At 41.9% G+C, this 22076-nt stretch overlaps 1 protein-coding gene across 3 annotated transcripts in view; it reads left to right on the top strand.

Annotated features, from left to right (window-relative positions):
* The window catches only part of samd4a (sterile alpha motif domain containing 4A), a 152375-nt gene that overhangs the window by 25206 nt on the left and 105093 nt on the right, over positions 1 to 22076 (top strand). The window contains exon 2 of one of the 3 annotated variants that reach the window (XM_069916948.1): positions 12754 to 12853. The exons of the other annotated variants lie outside the window; for them this stretch is intronic. The gene's annotated coding sequence lies outside the window, so the exon portion shown is untranslated. The remainder of the gene's footprint in view (positions 1 to 12753; positions 12854 to 22076) is intronic. 3 annotated transcript variants of the gene reach the window in all.

Below are 22076 nucleotides of genomic sequence, written 5' to 3'. Positions count from 1 at the left end.
TGTCCAGTCTGGTTATTCTGGCCAGTGGCATCAACTGGATCATTGATGCGGCTGGATGATCTGGTGGTGCCAACAGCAGACTGGACAGTTCCTCCAGACTCCTGTTGGAGACGGGGAAGGCCGTGCAGCTGTGCAATGCCCTTAACCTCCCTGCAGGAGGAGCATAGCTACACCCAACTTGGCTAAATCTGGTCTCGGAAAGACTTTGTCTTTGTGTCAAAGTCCTTCACAGTCACAACCACTAATGTCATGCTGGTGTTCCTCTCTGACCTCTGCCTCCTTTGCATTGCCTGTCACCGATCGGAGGACCAGAAGGCGGCAGGGAAGTGTGAAAGTTGAATGTGAAATAATGGCCCCAGAGACCATGAAGGAACGAAAGGAGGAGTACTCTGGTTGGAGAAGTAAAACCCTTCTCTGACTCCCAAGTGAACTGGTGGAAAGCGACAAAGAAAACATCAAGAGGATCCTTATCCTCAAGGGTGTTTAGAGAGCAAGATGAAGGCAGAGGGAATTGAGTCAACTCTAGGCTGACTTGCAACAACTCCTCCTTTTGCAGGCAAGAGGGGTGGATGTGCGAGAGCAACCCTGATAGGGGATAAGCAGGCAGGATAGTGGAGCAGGATGAGATGTGCTCACGCTTCTTGTTCCAAAAGGTTCACAGAAAAAGTTCTGTGATCCACAGCCTTAAGCTCTTCCTTACAGGCATAAAGAGGATCAGAAGATCCTATATGACACTAGACTACAGACAAAATGGCCTCCCAAAACTTTCTTTTTTCTGTTACAGAGGTCTGAGATGAGCAAGTGGAAGAGTTTAGAACAGCTTATTATCTTGAGGGACCTTATGGACTCCAGCCATTCATTTGGGTCAAGTAAAACTCCTGGGAGTGATGGCTTACTGGCTGAGTTGTACACACCCCTTGGGGCTGGGTGGCCTGGACCTGCTGGGTATATAATGCTGTCCTTCTGGTAGGCAGCTTGACAGGCTCCATGAAGAAGAGCATCATTACCCTCATCTTTAAACAGAAGGGGGAGAAGAAAAATATCAGGAATTTGAGACCCATATCTTTGTTAAATGTTGACTATAAAATCCCCTACAAAGCCATCGCCATTCGAGGTAAGCCTGCCTTGAGGCAGGTGATCCACCCAGACCAAGCGTGCACAGTTCTAGGCAGGAAAATATCTGCGAGTCTTGCTCAATTTAGAGATATGTGCAGGACAAGGTGATTGGACACCTGTCTGGTCTGCTTAGACCAGGAGAAGGCTTTTGACCGGGTATTGCATATGTGCATGATGGACGTTTTCTCCTGAATGGGCGTTGGAGAAAGAATTGGAATTTGGATTGAACTGCTCTACATTTCTGAAGTGCAGTCCAAACCAATGGGTGAGAAAATGATAGCTTCCCCAATAAGTCTGGAATTGGGCAGGGTTGCTCTCCAGTCTTATTTGCTGCTGCATGGAGCCCTTTGCTGAATCCATCAGGAAGGACAGGGCACAACAGGAGTGATGTTACCAGGCAGTGGAGCCACTTGGGCCAAGGTACATGGATAACATTACCCTCTTCTGAATGGACACATGATTGATCTGCAGACTGATTTGCACCTGTGGCCATTTTGAGTGCATCAAGCACCAGGTTAAACCGGAAGAAGAGTGAAGCAATGCTCTTTGGTAACTTTTTGGAGGGGATGAGGCGCGGTCAGATGGGATTCAAAAAGGACACCAGAAATTGGCACTCCTTCTTGATAACAGGGAGGAACCTGTTATCTCAGTACTGCTGACTGTACACAGTACAGGTGTGGCCCAACCCTCACACCTCTTTTCTGGCGATCACTCCAGTCTTCCAGTTTATTTAGGATTCAAGATCGAAAGTGTCTGAATGTCAGCAAGTATGTCCCAGATAATGGGGCAGCGGCATACCAATGTGCACCTCTTCTTAATGACCACCTTTGTGGCTGCATCAAACTGTACATGGAACCAAGTTCTTGCTGCTCTGTGCTGAGATGGTCTCAATCTGGCAGTGCAGGAGACAATGGACAGATATGTCGGCAAGGGAATGGGATGGAGAATTGAAATGGGTGGCCATGGGAGATCCATGCTATTTTGGTGAACAGAACCAAAGTGATCTCCCAGTCTCTCCGATGTAGAGGAGACCACAGCTGGAGCGCTGGATGCAGGAGATGACCCCTTCAGATACACAAGTGAAATGTTGCTTCACTTGGAAGGATTGTTTGGGGCCCTGAATGTTGCTAAGTAAAGAGGAGTGGGAGCAAGTGGAACATCTGCAGTCACAGGGAAAGGTCCCAAGGGGATGATTGGTGGGGAGGGAGGAGTGGACTAGGGTGTCATGGAGGGTGCAGTCCCTGCAAAAGGTAGAGAGGGGAATGTGTATCTAGTGGTGGGATTAAATAGTCATGGCAGAAATGGTGGAGGAGGATGTGTTGGATGCAGAGGATAGTGGGGTGATAGGTGAGGACCAGGGGTATCTTGTCCTTGTGTGTGGAGGTTGAGGGGGCCAGGGCATATGTGCAGGAAATGAAGGATATGTGGATGAGTACTGAGTTGATGGTGGGAGATGGAAAGCCACATTGTTTGAAGAAGGAAGACATCTCTGATGATTGAGCATAGAAATTCTCATCCTGGGTGCAGATGTGGCAGAGATGGAAGAATTGAGAGAACGGAATGGAATCCTTATGGGGACAGGATTGGGAGAGGTGTAGTTGAGGAGGCTGTGGGTGTTGGTAAGTTTATAGAAGATATCGGTCGAGATTTTGTCACCTGAGAATGAGATAAAGAGATCGAAGAAAGGGACAGTGTTGCAAGAGATGGACCAAATGAATTTGAGGTCAGGGTGGAAGTTGGCAGCAAAGTGGATGAAGTCAACACAAGCTCATCATGGGTACATGAAGCAGCACCAAAGTAGTCATCAAGGCAGCAAAATGGATATCTGTCTAAGGTGTTGCAAAGGATGTGCCTGGACTTTGCCGTAGCACCTATCCTTTGTGAAAAAGGCTTTTCTGACGAACACCTTTGCCACAAGACCATCAGCTAATGGTCAGCATGGAAGATCCTGCAGACACTGAGATGTGAAGACTTGATGGACACTGAGAGGTGGTTCCCAGTGCAGACCATCCAGTTCTTCTGGTGGGATGCCTCATTGCTAGTGCTCACAAACAGGCAACAGGGCTTGGCCTGGCTGGAGGTGAAAGGAGTCCTCCTAGTCGGATCCCTCTTGTACAACTGGAACATCACCCACAATGCACGTTGTCCCTGAGATGACTGTAGTGGAGTGGAGACAATTGCCCATCTCTGCAGAATGCGGATTCCCTAAGGGTTTGTGACAAAGGATGCAAGGGTCCTTGATACAGTTTATTCCCAGCAGAAGCATGACAGAGGACTCTGATTCGCAGACAGTTCCTGGGGACGTTCACAGAGTCAGATATCCAGAGCTGCTGGAAGACTATCAATTCTGTGAAAGATGCACTTTTGTCTGCCCTAAACCTGTTGGTCTTGCAGCGAGACTGAGAATTTGGTGGAGGAATGCTGCTGACTAGCATGTGCTGAAGAATGCACTGAAGATTGTTGCGAGGGCGCTGTAAGGTAGGACCATTGTCTGGAGTCCTTCCATTACCAGGCATTGAGCTGCTGAGACCAAGGAAAAGCCACTCAAACAACAGGGGGTAGTAATGACAAGATGCCACAAACCAAATGTACAGTAAATGGTAGGCACTGAGGAGTGCGATAGAGCAGAGGGATCTGGGAATACAAATACATAATTCCCTAAAAGTGGTGTCACAGGTGTATAGGGGTGTAAAGAGAGCTTTTGGCATATTGGCCTTCATAAATCAAAGTATTGAGTATAGGAGTTGTGCTGTTATGGTAAAGTTCTATAAGACAATTTTGGGAATATTAATGATAGTTGCATATTTATGATTCTATTAATGTAATGCATTAATAGTTAAGATTTTGGACACATCTATCCAAAATTATTCCTCATAATAAATCCTACCATAATTAAATTTGATTATATGCGCATTGATGCTTTATCACACACATGTCAAACTCTGGCCCGCGGGCCAAATTTGGCCCGCGATATAATTATATTTGGCCCGCAAGATCATATTAAATATATATTAGAGTTGGCCCGCTGGCCGCCGCGCAAGTATAGCTCATGCACAGCAGCAAGCAATACCATAGTAGTTTTTAGCACTTCCACAGCAGGCACAGCAGTACACCGATATAGTTAACGGGAAAGTTAATTAGATATTCACAGCGGCGCCGATACAACGGATCCGCCACCTAGCTACAACGGACCCGCCGCCTAGCTACAACGGACCCGCCGCCTAGCTCCAACGGACCCGCCGCCTAGCTCCAACGGACCCGCCGCCTAGCTCCAACGGACCCGCCGCCTAGCTCCAACGGACCCGCCGCCTAGCTCCAACGGACCCGCCGCCTAGCTCCAACGGACCCGCCGCCTAGCTCCAACGGACCCGCCGCCTAGCTCCAACGGACCCGCCGCCTAGCTCCATGTGGCTGGACGTGGTGGGTCACCTCTGCATCTCCTTGAGCTTCATCTGTGGGCGGGTGCTGCTGGGCATCGGACTTTCCGCTGGGGTGGTGGTCGCGGACGAGTTTCACCGCTCTCACGGTATTCCTGGTGAGATGGCGAGACCAGCGGGGACTCCTTGGGTTGTTGGCGGCGGTTGCGGCAGGCGGAGGCGGGGGCGGAGGAGGGAGAGGGGGCGGGGGGGGGGATGCCGCTCGGGTTTGCTGGCTGGGCTGGGGAGGGCTGCAGATCTCTGCTCCCTGCCATGCTTCTCAGCAAAGTGCGATCCTTGGCTTAAATGCTAGAGAGAAATATTATTTATTGAATATTTTATTTCTTATTTGTTAATGCTTCTTATGGAAAGAGTTTAACCAAAACTATTATTAAACATTTATTTTAATAAGAAAAAGTTTAACATTACATATGTTGAGAGAAAACATGCAGATGTTATTGAAAATTTTCAATAAATATTTAGTTCGGCCCTCGACTTAGTCCAAGTTTTTAATTTTGGCCCTCAGTGAATTTGAGTTTGACATCCCTGCTTTATCATATCTGATAATTTACTTTGGAAAGTAAAAGTTATTCTCAGATCTCGTGTACTTCAGATCAGTCAATAGTTCTTGTATCTACCACAATGAAGTGCTTTGAGAAGTTTGAAGGCCGAGTTGGGCAAGGTTTTTGGCCACCATTCTATCAACTATCGAGAGCATCTGGATTGGCTGTATCTCAGTGAGTTATGATTGCTGTAAAGCATTGGATTGGAGGTCAAGCCACAGGACCATAAAAGCAGCAGCGAAGCCTCCATCTCCCCTCTTTCCCCAAGTTACCAAGTTTGCAGATGGAATGACAGAAGTTGGCCGCATCAACAACAATGAGTCACAATACAGAGAAAAGATGGAAAATCTCATGAAATTTATGTGAGAATAATATTCTGTCGAAACATGGACAAAACAAAGGAGATGAATGTGGATTTTAGAAGGATAAGGGAAAATCACCCTCCTCACGACACATTAATAGCATGGCATTACTCCTTGGAGTCCTCTTAAGAAGTGACACACAACATCTCATTTATCAGGAAGGTGCAACAGTGACTGCACTTCCTTAAAAGGCTGAGGCTGATAAGGCTACTAGCTACCATTCTGTCGAGAGCTCTATCGAGAGCTTCCTGGTCGGCTGCATCTGTGTGAATCTAACCACAGGACCATAAAAGCCTAAAAGTGGCAGACAGTATCACTGGGCGCAACCTCCTTTCCATGTGATTTATGGGAATCGTTGAATAATGAGGGCTCACAAAATCAGGGAGGACCCCTTCCAACCTATGCATAGCATCTTCCAGCTACTCCCGTCAGAAAAAAATATATAGAAGCGTTAGAGCCAGAACCACCAGGCTGAGGAATAGCATCTTCCCATGGCCATCAAGTCTGCTGAATGATGCAACTACAACTCTGCAACTACTATTTATTAAATCAAATATTTATTTTATTATGTACTGTAAATATGTATAATTTGTATGTCTGCATGCATGTTTGCACTGTTCTGCAGTGTACCGGAGGACACTGTTTCATCAGGTTGTACTGATACGATCAGATGACAAATAAACTTGAACTTGATAATTTGAGCCATGTAACAACCCTTCCATTTATTTTGGAGAGGGTTTTTCATGATTCATTGCTGTGTTCATTTCTTCATTTTGACTTCACCATCATTATTTGATGTGACCAGTGGAGTTCTTTAGGGATCGGTCCTGGGTCCACTATTGTTTGTTATATATATGTTAATGATCTGGAGGAAGGGGTGGTAAATTGGATAAGTAAGTTTGCAGATGATACAAAGATTGGTGGTATTGTGGACAGTGAGGAAGATTACAGTAGCTTAAAAAGAGATATAGGAAAGCTAGAGGAGTGGGCTGAGAAATGGCTGATGGAATTTAATATGGATAAATGTGAAGTGTTGCATTTTGGAAAGGCAAATCTAAATAGGTCATATACATTGAATGGTAGACAATTGAGGAGTGCAGAGCAACAAAGGGATTTAGGAGTGATGGTAAATAGTACACTCAAAGTTGATACTCAGGTAGATAGAGTGGTGAAGAAGGCATTTGGAATGTTGGCCATAAATCGGAGTATTGAATTCAAGAGTTGGGATGTTATGATGAAATTGTACAAACCATTGGTGAGACCAAGTTTGGAATACTGTGTGCAGTTTTGGTCACCGAACTATAGGAAGGATATAAACAAAATAGAAAGAGTGCAGAGAAGGTTCACGAGAATGTTGACAGGATGTCAGGGTTTGAGTTACAGAGAAAGGTTAAGCAGCCTGGGGCTTTTTTCTCTGGAGCGTAGAAGATTGAGGGGGGATTTGATGGAGGTGTTCAAGATTTTAAAAGGGACAGACAGAGTCAACATGGATAGGCTTTTTCAATTGAGAGTGGGGGATATTCAAACCAGAGGCCATGGTTTGAGATTGCAGGGGGAAAATTATAAGGGGAACATGAGGGGAAATTTCTTCACGCAAAGGGTGGTTGGGATGTGGAATAAGCTTCCGGCAGAGGTGGTTGAAGCAAGGACGTTATTTACATTTAAGGAAAGCCTGGATAATTACATGGAGGGGAGAGGATTGGAGGGGTATGGACCAGATGCTGGTCAGTGGGACTAGGACGGTGGGGATTTGTTCCGGCATGGACTAGTAGGACCAAACTAGCCTGTTCTGTGCTGTGTATGGTTATATATGGTTATAAATCTCTGCAATCTCTGCTTTCCCAGAAACCCTCATTTTTTTTTCTTGTTTCTTCCTCCCTTGGTACTCCCTCTATTTTCTTGAAAGTTGCATCTCTAACTTCAATTTAGATTTTGGGCTAAGTCAAACTAACTGTGACCATCAGTTCAGAAGGAAACAACTGACATTGTCACTTGTTGGTAAATACATCCTCAGAGTGCGTGGCACTGACTTAAAAGCAAAGCAAACCGAATAGCCTATTCTCGGACGTTCATTATTCCACTCTTGCTGAACTCCATTTGTGCGCTTCTTTTCATTTGAACAAAGATTCTTTACCTGGAGATTAGGAAAACTCAAGTCCAGTTGTTTTACTGAATTTACTTTTATGTATTTTAGTGTATACTTTTTGGTTTCTTTGTTACTAGCAGGATACCCAGCATTGCCTAGAAAATAAAATACTCCGTTGTTGTTGGCTCCAAAAAATGTCATCTGAAATGCTGAGTTGTAGGCTCTAATCATCTTTAGGAAAGGTTTGGACTCTGCTGTGGAGATTCAGCCAGAAGAGGTATGCTAAGTTTTTCACTGGAATAACATATCGATGGCGTTTCACTTTTCCACTTTGCTCCATAATGTTGACATACCTCTGACGTGGAGCCATGTCAGTTTTTATTCTGAATGTACATTGATTCACAACACTGTAACTAATTGAGGTGTCCCTGGTAAGTTCAATTTTTGAGCCTCATATGACCTTCAAGTCAAGCCAAGTCACCTTTATTTATAATCGTTCATACCATGCTCGCACAGTAAAGACAAGATGGTGTTTCTCCAGGACTGACGAGCATATTTACATAAATATGTTAGAATAGAAGTTGGATGTTAAAATATTAAGATGTATACAATAAAAGTCCACAGTACCCTAAACACATATTTTGGGAATTCAGGTGTCTGATGTCTTGGGGGGGAAATAACTGTTGCCTAATCTCGACATAAGTTCCTGAGTGCTATGGCACCTCCTACCAGATGGCAGAAGAAGGAACAGTTTACGAGGTGTGTGTGGAATCCTTCACGATGTTTAACTGAAAGGTTAAATTCAATGTGGTCATTACATTCAACATCAAATGTTGCCCCTACTGAACCTCCATGCACATTTCTAGAGTGCTCCATATTGATATGCATGAAGAACGGGCAAACAGACATGCATAAATATACACATTAGATGATGATATTGTAGGTGTTAAAACACAGAAAATATCAGTATGATAAACAGCTCTTTGAGGCTATTCACCATTTAGTATAATAATGGGTGGAATCTCTTACAAAATCATACTCTCACTCTCTCAAAGTGACCTAATGATGGTTTTTCTGCATAAAAAAACCATCTTTCTCTTCAATAAATAGGTTCATTGACTTGGCCTCCATCTTTTGTGGTAGTTAATTCCACAAGAAGGCATTTTTCACCTGATTTCTAAATGTCTTAATTTACATCCTTATTAAAAATATTATGTATTTCTAGCAATTTTAATAACAATAAGCATATCTGAGACATTTAAAAAAAATCTATCACAAAACTTCTGTCTTTGGCATGAATGAGCCTGACTTCCTGTCAAAGATTGTCATATCTTTACAGGAGTGGAGGTTCACTGGGTAAGGCCTCCCTGCACTTTCCTGTCCGACTCTGAGATTAGGTGGTGCATAAATAGTTCATTCTGGCATGATGTTGAGTAGGCCTTGAATGATGAGGTAATGGGCTAAATTAAGCAAGACTTGGATTAATAACTGCTCCTCTGCTCTGAAGTATTGCTAAACGTGTTCTGTATTTTTCCACAAGAATAGATTTTTTATTTCCAGTTTCCCCAGAGTTTTTTGTTTGAAATAAAATTATCGATGACTGTATTTTTCTGTTAGGCTAAGCATCTTTTTGGCATTTGACATTTAAAACTACATTTTTAAAAAAATTAGTACGTTTAATTTAAACTGCTCCATAGTGGCCCTTTGCTGCATGTGATTGATTCTGAGCTATTTGGAAAATCATGTTTGAGAATATTATCCAGTTACTGCTTGGCTGAAAGATGGCCTTCCATAATTGATACTTATTGAAAGAAAATTGTTTCTATTTGTCTCTTCAAAATATGGAATCTATGCAAAATAATTTGGCTGAATGGTACTTGTATTCCCTGATTTAAAATATTTTCATCCTTGGTTGTCTGCAAGATGAGGGTTGTGGATTTAAGTGCAGTTTGTCTACCAACATAAGCAATTATTGGTCTTGTGTTTATTCACAGAAGTAAACGTTTATTAGCTGATGCGAAAACCATGTAGCAATTTTGAGCAAGGAAGGTATCGCTGTTTACCTAGTCACTATCATGACCCTTCCAGGCGTGGAAGTCAGCCTGAAGAAAACTGAGGTCCTCCATCAGCCAGCTCCCCACCATGACTACCAGCCCCCCCACATCTCCATCGGGCACACAAAACTCAAAACGGTCAACCAGTTTACCTATCTCGGCTGCACCATTTCATCAGATGCAAGGATCGAAAACGAGATAGACAACAGACTCACCAAGGCAAATAGCGCCTTTGGAAGACTACACAAAAGAGTCTGGAAAAACAACCAACTGAAAAACCTCACGAAGATAAGCGTGTACAGAGCCGTTGTCATACCCACACTTCTGTTCGGCTCCGAATCATGGGTCCTCTACCGGCATCACCTACGGCTCCTAGAACGCTTCCACCAGCGTTGTCTCCACTCCATCCTCAACATTCATTGGAGCGCTTTCATCCCTAACGTTGAAGTACTCGAGATGGCAGAGGTCGACAGCATCGAGCCCACACTGCTGAAGATCCAGCTGCGCTGGGTGGGTCACGTCTCCAGAATGGAGGACCATCGCCTTCCCAAGATCGTGTTATATGGCGAGCTCTCCACTGGCCACCGTGACAGAGGTGCACCAAAGAAAAGGTACAAGGACTGCCTAAAGAAATCTCTTGGTGCCTGCCACATTGACCACCGCCAGTGGGCTGATATCGCCTCAAACCGTGCATCTTGGCGCCACACAGTTTGGCGGGCAGCAACCTCCTTTGAAGAAGACCGCAGAGCCCACCTCACTGACAAAAGGCAAAGGAGGAAAAACCCAACCCCAACCAACCAATTTTCCCCTGCAACCGCTGCAACCGTGTCTGCCTGTCCCGCATCGGACTTGTCAGCCACAAACGAGTGGACATTTTCCCCCTCCATAAATCTTCGTCCGCGAAGCCAAGCCAAAAAAAGATCATGACCCTTACAGAAGAAGCACTATTAAATGTGTGGACTCTTATCATCTGTCCAGATAATTGAAGCCATTTGTAATTTCTCTTTGAGAAATTTGTTGAAGACATATTTTGAACTTGTTATATTTAGTATAAACAACTCAATTGTTTCTCTTGCACCAGATTGATACTGAGCTGTTGGAGAAATCAAGTTTCAGAAATTTATCTCGTTACTTCTTGGAAAAATCACAGTTTTCAATTGAAGTAAAACAAGAGACCTCAATCAGGATGCATGCTATCTTTTCAGAAGCTAATTTTATATAAAACATGTTTAAAAAGAATGCCATAAATATTTTTGGCATAAAAGCAAGGTGTTCCAGTTGGGAGAAAATAAATTTGATTTGAGGTTTCATCAATTCATATGAATAGGAATTCAAAGTGTTTTGTTCCACTTAGTTCAATAGATTTGCACAAATGCACTAATGGTAGGACAAATCTTCTAAGCAAGTGACTATGGCCATGCATGTATCTTTTTCCAGGCAGAAGCAGATCAGGTTGTTGAAACTCTTAATCGGATTGAATGGTCCATCTTCTGTCTGGCCTCTTACAGATGCAGAGGGCCCCCTGCAAGAGCACTGGGAGTTGATAGCCCAGCATGTAGTTTGGTAGCTGAGCTCCCTGTTGGGAAAATGGACTCCACTGAGATTTTATTGAGCATGGGATCCTTAATAGCAGGAGACCATCTGAGGCAAGGAGAAGGAGCAGGATGTCTGGCGCACACCATGATTTGAGTGGGAAGTTGTGGATTTCCAAATTAGAAGTTGGGGTGGGGAATTTAGAAATCCCTGAATCCGGAAGGGGTAATTGGGGTCTGGCAAATACCATATTGGAGAGCTCTTGTTTCATGGAGAGGGACATATTGATGCTTTATAAGAGTAAAGAAGGCTGAAATATTAATTTTAACAAATGTTACTCATGGATGATTGATATAAACCTTACGAGATTTCTTTCTTGTACCCTGATTTGGAATGTTGGTGGTAAGTCTTTTGCCATTAATCAATACATCTGAGAATTGTCTGAGAGTTTCTCTGTCAGTCATCTGAAAAAATAAGGCTTTGCATATAATTAATGTAGACTGGAGCTGATCATGTGACCTTCCTTCACCAAAAGACCAGCTTGCTATTTCAGCAGGGAATTGGAATTGCTAAAGAGTGCGCTGCACATGTTTTGCCATAAACATTAGGCATTCTGACCTATTGAGTGCATTCTGCTGGTGAATATATAATGAATTACTGCATGTACTGAAGATTTTGGTATTAAGCATATCTGCATTTTAAAGGATGGGAATGTTGGATGTGCCGTCTTTATCTTTTGCTCTGAAAATATTTACACAGCGTATGGTTTTTGAATGATCTAAACTAAAAAGAATGCAACTTAACCAGTGTAATTTGGGATCTTCAGAGCTACTACGGAAACTCCACATTCTTTAGGCAAACTTATGGCATGCCTGCACATTCCAGAGTCATGAGGTGTATTGAATTTTGGTACTGGATACACTGATCTGCGCCTCATGAGGTTTTGGAAATGTATTCATTGCATTCAATTACACTACAGTTCATTGTGGTAATGTTTTCCACTAATAAAACATTTAAATCAGTTGTAAAAGCATTTCTAATTTCAGTAATTTTTAGAAGTAAAAATGAGATGGCTATTTTCACTTGGATTAGGAGAGGTAAATGCAAGAGGACCTTTAGGGGAATATTAGGGGGAACTTCTTCACTCAGGGTGGTGGTCTGTGGAACGAGCTGCCATCTGACATATTAAATGCTTGTTTACCCTTAAATTTGAAGAATAAATTTGATCGATGCATGGATGGGAAAGGTCTGGAGGTTTATGGAATTGGGTGCAGGACAGTGGGACTAGTGGAATGATGTTTTGCCATAGACTAGAAGGGCCAAATGGCCTGTTTTCTGTGCTGCAGTGTTCTATGGTTCTAAGTAGTAATATGACTCAGCTTATCAAGTTATAATTTTCTACAGTTTGTAATTTAAAAAAAATTACAGTATTTCCAGAAACTATTTTTGATTTTTTTTAATGCTGTGGTGACTTACAATTATTAATTAAGTTATTGAAAAAATAAATCCAGTTGTGCCACTACTCTGTGAGGAGTTTTGTGGATTTTTCTTTTTAAAAATCATAACTGAATAAACTATTTTGGAAAGTTGGATTACTTGGCAAATTTCTTTTTGTCACTTTAGCCACTTAGGATTCCTGAACTGTATTCTGAAAATAGCAGCAAAGTGAACATATTCAGATGTAGCCTCAATATTACATAAAAACACCATGAAATCCACTTCAGTAAGTAGTAATTTATATATCTCGAGTATTCATTGCAGAGCAGGTAGGAATTTGTTTAATTTCTTAAAAGTTGTTTCATCTGTCTGTGTAGTCAGTAAATTCAATTGAATGTGTGGACTTTTCAGTCATTCCTTCCTGCTTTCTGTCTTTTATGTAATAGCTCTATTGCATCGAAGGAAGTAAAGGTTCTATTGTCACGTAATGTATATATTATACATTTAGAATGTAATATACATTAAATTCTTTAACTTTTGTTTACCTTAAGGCAGACTTTGTCCAGCACCCCTCATAGAAACTTGCAGTACTTGGTTTTCCTAAGCAGTCTCCCCTCCAAGCACTGACCAGTCCTGAGCCTGCTCTAGCCCCAATCTGGTATTTAAGCATATAATTTAGGTTAATACGTTTTGGTACTGAGGGTGTGCTTTCCTATCAAATAAGCAATTTTTTCAAGTAAGATCTTAAACCCTGTTTCCCTTCTCAGTGAAAACAAAGATCCATCAACCTGAATTTGCATGTGCAATAGCCAAAGTATTCTGATGAGACTTCTAAGTGAGTCATAACATGAGAGAGAAGAAACACTTGTACCATTCCATGGATGTTTTTTTTAAATTATTTTGCATAGTGATAATCTGCTTACAGAACACAACACAGCACAGGAATAGGCCATTCAGCTTGTGTGTTTGTCTGAACATGATGTTCAAGTTAATTTAAGACATTGCTGCTTACACATGATTCGTATTTCTCTTTTCATGTGTCTATCCAGAAGCCTCTTGGATGCTACTACACTACTCCTGGCAGTCCATCCTAGGCATCCACCACTCTGGAAAATACTTCCCACTCTTAAACTTCCATATCCTGATTTAAGATTTGGCAAACTACCTAGTATAAGCCATATGAAGATTACTTTCTTGTATACTGAATTTTTGGAGGTAACCCACAGAAGGTTCATTTATCAGGCAATGAGTTGGGTGGTTGTTGAAAAGTGTTCAGATTTTGTTTGATAGATTTGTTTTGCATCTCAAACTGTTTTTTTTTTATTGGAGCCTTGTGGCTTGCATTTTATTTTATGATTATTTTGGAGTGGGAGTGGGAAAGATTTGGGTGAGAGTAATTTTAAATGAGCTGGGCCTGTTCTTTCAGAATCAATGCTCAGTTTGTCAGATTGAACAATTTCTATTCAGAAGTTTTGCTATTTCTTAATGATGGCTTCAAGTGCTTTCCTGATTACAGACGTTAAGCTAATTGGCCAACATAACTTCCAATCCTCTAAGGCTTGCCTAGAGTCCAGAGAATTTTGGTAAATTATGACTAACTCTTCATGAAATACTTTTGTTGAACACTGAAAGATCTCTGAAAGTTCCTCAACTGTCCCACCGTGCAGCCATTGTTCCCATTCTATGCCAGCTTCTGCTCCCTCATCCTATTATCGCTTTTTTTAGGCATAATACACTGATTTTTGATCAAACTATTGGATTCCCTATTAATGTGATCACTCTTTCCTTGAGGAACATGCTTTCTTGGATCTGGTCCTGTGCAATGAGACAGCTAAAATCAGTCTTCTGAGAGTGAATCTGCAAAAGTTACTATTCATGGAGGGATTTTCCTCCTACTCTAGCCCTGCCGCTCTTTTTCCTGGTCTCATCCATGTCTAACTCCTATTTATTGGCCTACACCCCTGCCTAACATCATATAGGCCTTATCACATTGGCAGGCCCACTAAATTGGCACGTGAACGATCCATTTTGAAATACTGGTAGGGCCGTTCATGCGGGACCAAGAAAAACTGGTTCCGTGCACCCTTTCTCATTACCAACCCATATTACGGAGCTAAAGAGAGCCCAACCTCCAGCAGTGAGGTTACCCACACCTTACTCCAGCCCCTCACTCTCCAGGTGGGGGCGGGAGGGTGGAGGGTGTGGAAGCTATTCAATGGATCTCCAAAGCAAGGACTCTGAACACAGTTTTGTAGTAAATTATTTTATTTACAAAAGATGGGCATGGGGAACTGCTAGAAGAAATTGAGGATTTTTTTTTAACTCGATACCATAAATGTTCAATTTGATAAACACCATGTGGACTGTTTGTAGTCATTCCGACAAGTTCTTGTAACTGTTCTCATTCTGCACTCTTTCCATATTCTAGTTAAGTGTGTTCTCTGCTATGATATCACCTTTTTGCTCTTACCATTCCCTGCCTCTTTAAGAACCTCCCACGCACAAAAGACATGGTCAGCGTTGGGACCGTTCATAGTGGCAGGTGACCTGGTAAATTGCTGGTTAATTCCCACTTTCAAGTGCCAATGTGAAAGGAACTATAGTCTCAAACAAAACCAACACCAAACTCTGAGACGCAAATGTCAGCACCATTGTCTGTAACTGGATCCTCAACTTCCAGTCCTACAGACCAATGGGAAATGGTGACAAAACACATCCTCCATGATAATCCTGAACACTGATGCTATTCTCCCTATGTAGTCAAATACTCCTCTAACTCGACAATTTTGCAGAATACATTGCTATCATAGGTTGGATTGCAGACATTTAAAAGACAGAGCATAGGAAGGAAATGGACAATCTGGTGGCATGATGTCCAGATAACCTCTCCCTCATTGTCAGCAAAATGAAGGAGTTGGTCATTGACTTCAGGGAAAGGAAAGTCGTACATCCCTGTATATATCAATAATACTGACATGGGGAAGTTCAAGTTCTTAGGGGTGTACATCATCAACGACCTGTCCTGGTCCAACCACATCGATGTTACAACCAAGAAAGTATAGTAAAGATACTTTCGCAGGGTCTTGAGGAAATTCAGTAAGTTCTTGAGGTGGACAATCTCATAAGAAGGGTAATATTTAAAAAAATTTCTACAATGTATTTTTTTAATACAAACAGGAATCCATAAACATGTGAATTTATAAATCTAAACAAAGGTGAGAGACTGTTTTAAATATTATAATTAATGAACGAAGATGGTCAGAGTTTTTAATGCTGAGACCATATGACTAATATGATTAAGGTATAGACTAGATCAATATAATTTTCTACATCAATTATACCTTGCACCACAAAAATTGAATAGAATTAAATCAGACTTAATTGGCACAATGTTTTAGATGTGATGTAGAGGTGGAAACTTTCTTCTCAACATGGTCATGTCCCAAAGTAAGGCATTGGATTTGGGGAACTTTTTAGAGCAGGTTACAAATGTTGAATTTCCACAGAATCCAGATTTATTTCTATTGGAAAATATACAAGGGACTATACCTAAATTTAAATTATCAATATATCACATGGAATTTGTTAAAATTGGACTAGCAGTGGCAAGAAAATGTATTGCAGCTACTTGGAAATCAGACTTGCATTTGGGTATGGAAAGATGGAATGCAGAAATTGAGTTGTATTCCTTTAGAGAAAATTGCATACAATTTGAGAAACCAATACAGAATATTTGGTGCAATACAGCAAATGTGGTACCTGTATATGCAAATTTTAGGGATGTGTGCACTCACTCACTCATTCATATATCCATATAATCTATGTAGAAGCTTGGTTAAAGTCCTGTGTGTTTGACTGTGCATCTCAGCAATCCTAATAGTTCTTTTCTTTTTGTTTTATATTACTATGCTATTGTACTTTAAAAAAAAAAATATTTTTGGGGGTAGTGGGGGGTTTATAAATCTATTGTATTGTATTATTGAAATTTTTTATTGTATTAATTCATTGTAACTACATGTGTGGAAAATTTAAATAAAATATTTTTTAAAAAGTAAGTTCTTGAGGAATTAGGGGATATGGGGAGAAGGCAAGTAGGTGGAGTTAGGTCATAAATTAGATCAGCCATGATCGTATTGAATGGCGGAGCAGGCTCGATGGGCCATTTTTGGCCTACTCCTGTTCCTACTTCCTATGTTCCTATTGAGGTCTCTTACCAAGTTTTACAAATGCATAACAGAAACTATCCTGTCTATCAGAGCTTGGTTTGGGAATTGCTTTTCCAAAAGACCACAAGAAACTGCAGAGAGTTCTATAACAAGTTTACACAACCATATAAACCTCCTCTTCTCCTCCTTCCCCCCCCCCCCCCCCCCCACCATCTACACCTCTTACTATCTCATGGGATATTTAAAGGACCAGTCATGCTCTCTTCTTTTCCCCTGCCCCATCCATTGGTTTATGTAGGTGCTTAAAAACTTAAACCTCCAGATTCAAGGACAGTTTGTTTGCAACTGTTATCAGACTTTTAATTGTACCTCTTACTGGCACTTTAACAACTTTTCTCTATAGTTAACTCTTTGTAACACAAGTCTCTAAACTGTTGATTGGGGTTATTACACTACCTGCTACATGAATCAACTTGAATGGATAGCACACAAAATAAAGCTTTATTTTACTGATTCTTGGTAAATTCAACAATAAAAAATTTATTTCAATAATACAGTAAGATCATGACATTGGAAAAGAAATAGACTATTCAGCCCATCGAGTCTGCCCCACCAATTAATCATGAGCTGATCCAATTGCCCATTCAGTCCAGCCTTCTTCCCGAAATCTTTGATGCCTTGTGCATCAAGAACCTATCAATATCTCCCTTAAATACACCCAATGACCTGGTCTCTACAATGGCCTATAAACAACAAATTCTACAGATTTACCATTCTCTGGCTAAAGAAATTCATCCATTTCTGTTCCAATCCTGAAGTTGTGCCCTCTTGTCCTAGACTCTTGCCATGGGAAACCACCTTTCTACATTTACTCTACACATGCCTTTCAACATTTGAAATGTTTCAATGAGATTCTCTCCCCTTCCATTCTACAAAATACCAATGAGTACAGGTCAAGAGCAGTCAATGATATCCCTTTCATTCCTGGAATCAACATTGTGAACTTTCTCTGAAGCCTCTCCAATATCAGCACATTCTTCCTTAAATGAGGAGCCCAAAATTCCTCACAGTACTCCAAGTGAGGTTCAAAATGTGCTAGGGTTGTAGGTTAATTGGGTAGCTCGGCTTGTGGGCTAAAAGGGCCTGTTGCCATGTAGTATATCTAAATCATCAGTGCTTTATAAAGCCTCAACATCACATCCCTGCTCCTATATTCTATTCCTCTTGAAATGAATGCCAGCATTGCATTTGTTTTCACCACTGATTCAATATCTAAGTTTACCTTGAGGCTATCCTATGCAAGGTCTTCCAGGTCCCGAGGCATCTGGGTATTTTTGATTTTCTCCCCATTTAAAACAAATAGTCTCATCATTTATGCTTTTCTAACAATGGGCATGACCATGCCCTTTCTGACATTGTATTTCATTTGTCATTTGTCCACCCATTCTGTGTATGTTCTTCTGCAGCCTCTCTGTTTCTTCAACACCTCCTTGTATCATCTCCAAACTTGGCCACAAAGTCATTCATTTCATATTCTAAATCATTAATATACAACATAAAAAGAAATGACCCCAACACAGACCCCTGTCTCCAAACCATTTCCAACCTCATCACCTCTGGTCACCTTCCCTCCATGGCCACTAACCTCATTCTCTCCCACCATTGCACTGCCCATTTCTACCTTCTACCCAAGGTACACAAATGCAATCATCTGGGAAGGCCCATTGTGTCTACCTGTTCCTGCCCAACCAAACTAGTTTTATCCTACCTTGACTCTTTTCTTTTCTCTCCTGGTTCAATCCCTCCCCACATACATCCGTGACACCTCGCATTTCCTTCATCTCAGTGACTTCAGATTCCCCAAACCAGCCTGCCTCATCTTCACAATGGATATCCAATCCTTTTAGACCTTTATTTCCCCCCTCCTATTCGGAGGCCTGAAAGCACTTCACTTCTTCCAGGACCAAAGATCCGACCAGTCACCCTCTACCACCACCACCCTCTGCCTGGCAGAACTTGTCCTCACCCTAAACAACTTATCTTTTAATTCATCTCACTTCCTCCAAATCAAAGGAGTAGCCATGGGTACCTGCATGGGTCTCAGCTATGCTTGCCTGTTTGTGGGCTTTGTGGAGCAATCCATGCTGCAAGCCTTCACAGGCAAGTCCCCTCAACTCTTCCTCTGGTATATCAATGACTACATCAGGACTGCCCCATGCACCCACGATGAGCTTGTCAACTTCATTCACTTCACGGACAACTTCCACCCTGATCTCAAACTACCTGGACTACACCTCCTCACAACCTGTCCCCTGTAAGGATTCCATCCCCTTCTCTCAATTTCCATCTCCACCGCATCTGTTCTCAAGATGAGGATTTCCAGTCCAGATCTTCCTAAATGTATGCCTTCTTCCACAAAGGTGGCTTCTCCACCACCACCACCAGCATTGACTCAGCTCTCACCCATATCTCCTCTATCTCCCGCTCATCTGCTCTGGCCCTCTCTACCCCTAGATGCAATAAACATGGAATCCCCCTCATCCTCACCTACCATCCAACCAGCCTCAGCATGCAACACCTTGTCCGCTGGAATTTCTGGCACTTACTATAGGATCCCACCACCAAACACATTTTTCCTTCTCCTCCCCTCTCAGCCTTCCACAGGGACTACTCTCTCTGCGATTCCCTTGTGCACTCATCCCTCCACGCCCATCATACCCCAGCACCTTCCCCTGTGTTAGAAGGAGGTGCCACACTTGTGCCTACACCTCCTCCCTCACCACAGACCAGGGCCCCAAACAGGCCTTTCAAGTGAAACAACACTTAGTGAAGTGTACATCCTCTGGATGTACAAGTGAACTTGTTTACTGCATTCGGTGCACCTTTTGTAACATTTTCTACATTGGAGAGACTGGTCACTGACTGGGAGATTACTTCACTCAGCACCTCCGCTTCATTTGCAACCACAGCAACTTCCCAGTGGCCAAGCATTTCAATTCCGAGTCACAATCCTGCGCTCACATGTCTGTCCATGGCCTTGTGTACTATTCCATCCTGAACACCCGGAAATTAGAGGAGCACCACCTTATTTTCCATCTGGGCACCCTCCAGCCAGATGGCATTAACATTGACTTTACTGCCTTCCACTAAACCTGCTTGCCTTTTCTTTCCCCTTCCCTGTTTCTGTCTTTCCAGTTCCACCAGTCATCCCCCCTCCCCCTCTGCTTCTGTCTCCTCCCTCCTTTCTCCACCTATTATCTCCTGCCTTTGCCACTCTACCCCGCTCTTGTTCGGATGCTTGCTGGAATTTTCTCATATTTTGATGAAGGGCTCAAGCCTGAAATATTGGTTCTGTATCTTTACCTTTGCTACATAAAGGACAATGACCTGCTGAGCTTCTCCAGCATTGTGAGTTTTTTGCAGTTATTTCTTTATGCCTTAAGAAACCTGGATCTCTCCTTTTTCATTATTTAAGGGCTGCTTTAAAAGGATATCTGAAGGATATCAGATTAAATCAGATACTTATGAAATATATTAATGCTGATGTTCTCATTTGAAGGTGAAATAAATAGCCATAGTCATACAGGAGTGAATCAGGCTCTTAAACCCATCGAGTACACCACATCCATAAATCACCTCTTAAATTAATCCTGAACTAATCCAAATGATTTTTGTAATTCTCCAGACATTCCTCATATTCTACCTCTTGGCTGCCTGCTACAGACAATTCAGGGTGGTCATTTACCCTCTCAAACTCCACTCCCTCACGAGGTGAGCAGACATTGGAATACCGAGAGAAAGTTGGTCACAGAGAGGATGTACAACCTCCACTCAGATAGCAGCTGAGATCCTTATGAAATCCACCTTGTTGGAGATGTGAGGCAACAGCTGGACTTGCTCCGACTGTTTTTTTTATCGTTTGCCCTTTTTAGCATTAGCAATATTGCTGCAACCAACTAGTGTAGTGAATTGATAATTCCAATGATAATTGTCATGCTCTGAAAGAAACTCTTCAGAGTGAGTTACTTCCAGAAGGAGGGAAACTCCTTTAAGTGTTAAGTGTGGGGGGTTGGGGAGGGAGGGAGATGAAAAGAGCTTGAACTCTGATTTAAAAAATTCTTTATAAAATTGATAATTGTAAACTGCAGTCAATGCTGATATTGTTAGCATTGAGAAAAAAAAAACACTGTTAATGTTGATAAGTGTTTGAATTTGTTTGGAAGATCATAAATAAAATATTCAAAAAAAAGAGGGAAACTCTAGTTTATTTCTCGTTCATAAACATCTCACAATGTGTGTCTATGTTAGAGAGTTCTTTCAAAATCTTGTTAAAACACACAAATGCAGGAGGAACTCGGTTGGTCTAGCAGCATCCATAGGAGGTAAAGATATATGACTAACATTTCGGGCCTAAGCCCTTCCTCAAGATATCCAGTCCTAGATAAGATGTTAAATAATCTAATCTTATCTTAGCCTTGACCCTAAGCTTTTCTTTCCAACTTCTTGGCTATTTTCTCATGACAAACCAATTTGTTTGAAGTCATGGCATCCTAAATGATCTTTCTTGTTCACTTTGATCCAGGGATAGTCTTAAATATTTTGTCTGCTTCTGTTTTAGTGTATCTGCTGCTTCATCGCTCCACTGCTCCTGTATTATTTTAAATTATTTCAGTGTTCTTATGATCTTTCACCTTGCCCTAACAAGTACTCAGGCATTCTCAGTATTCAAATCCACAATAATTGCAGTTCATCCATTTCTTCTGCGCATACTAATCTCCATTGATTTCTCATATACTGTATTTTATTTTATATTTTCTCATGTTTATATCTGTTGTGACAAAATGTAGATAGTTTTTGGGAGATAAATTGGGGCAGGGTTTGTTAATGTAGGTCACATTCAAACACTTTAAAACAGATCTTATTTAAAATACTGGAGCTCTGCTAATGTTAGTCATATCGGGGTCTCCGAGCCTTGCAAAAACTCTGGAGAATGCCCAAGATACTTCACTAATGGATTGTTGTTTGCAAGAAGGCAACAGATGAAACAGTCTGGAGGGGAACTTGCTGTTCTAAGAAGGTCATGTGGTTTTGCAAGCAGAGACAGTCAAACAGGCTTTCTCTCTGTGCGAGAGAGAGAGAGACAGACACTGAGATCAGTTCTACAGTGTTACAGTCAGCAGCTGGAACTGGAACAAGACAAGCTGGCAAGCTTGTGGAAAACCCCATTTGGAAGATGGGTTGTGAGTGCTTAGTTCAGACTGGTCAAAGCCCTTGTGGTTCATGCAAGAGGAGAGGACTGGCTGTCTAACGGTTCACTTGAAATAAGAGAAACAAAAAGGCTCT

The sequence above is a fragment of the Narcine bancroftii genome, chromosome 2 (genome assembly GCF_036971445.1).
Source record: "Narcine bancroftii isolate sNarBan1 chromosome 2, sNarBan1.hap1, whole genome shotgun sequence".
Lineage (NCBI taxonomy): Eukaryota > Metazoa > Chordata > Chondrichthyes > Torpediniformes > Narcinidae > Narcine > Narcine bancroftii.
Note: the sequence above shows the minus strand (reverse complement) of the source record. Positions and strands in the feature narration are given on the sequence as shown.